The sequence below is a fragment of the Austrofundulus limnaeus genome, unplaced genomic scaffold (assembly GCF_001266775.1).
Source record: "Austrofundulus limnaeus strain Quisiro unplaced genomic scaffold, Austrofundulus_limnaeus-1.0 Scaffold24, whole genome shotgun sequence".
Taxonomy (NCBI): domain Eukaryota; kingdom Metazoa; phylum Chordata; class Actinopteri; order Cyprinodontiformes; family Rivulidae; genus Austrofundulus; species Austrofundulus limnaeus.
In genome coordinates, this window is record NW_013952426.1 from 2,011,652 (window position 1) to 2,012,175 (window position 524).

Sequence of the window (524 nt, forward strand, 5' to 3'; positions counted from 1 at the left end):
ATGACTCAGAGTGTTTGTGAAGGCAGAGAAGATGTACACCAACCTGCTGAGGAGGCAGTGGACTGACTGAGCCAGGGTGTACAGACAGAGCTGTGCGACAGAATCAGGACAAATGAGTCAATATTTAAAAATAGCTTAAAGCTAACCTCTGCAGAACAAATGTACTTTGCACTTTTAGGTGCTACTATCAGCTCTTTCAAAAATAAAACAATCTACTGCGCAGTTACAACTGCTTTTGACTGAAACTTGTCGCCACAGTGTTGTTTCTGGCTCCAACAAGACATCTTTCCATGCAGATAGAGAAGCAAAAGCTCAACTGTAAAACTTGAGTAGTTGTACACAAGGCCATTATGTTTGCCCATCTGTTTCCTGTTTGAATCCATGCAGGTTTATTGTTGTTATTCTCTGTTCAAAATGGCTGTATTTTTTAGCAGCCGTGGCCAGCAGCTCCTCAGCAGATGTTGTAGTGCTGCTATACCCTGCAAGACACTAGTTCTTACAGGGGGCAATGAACAAGACAGGGT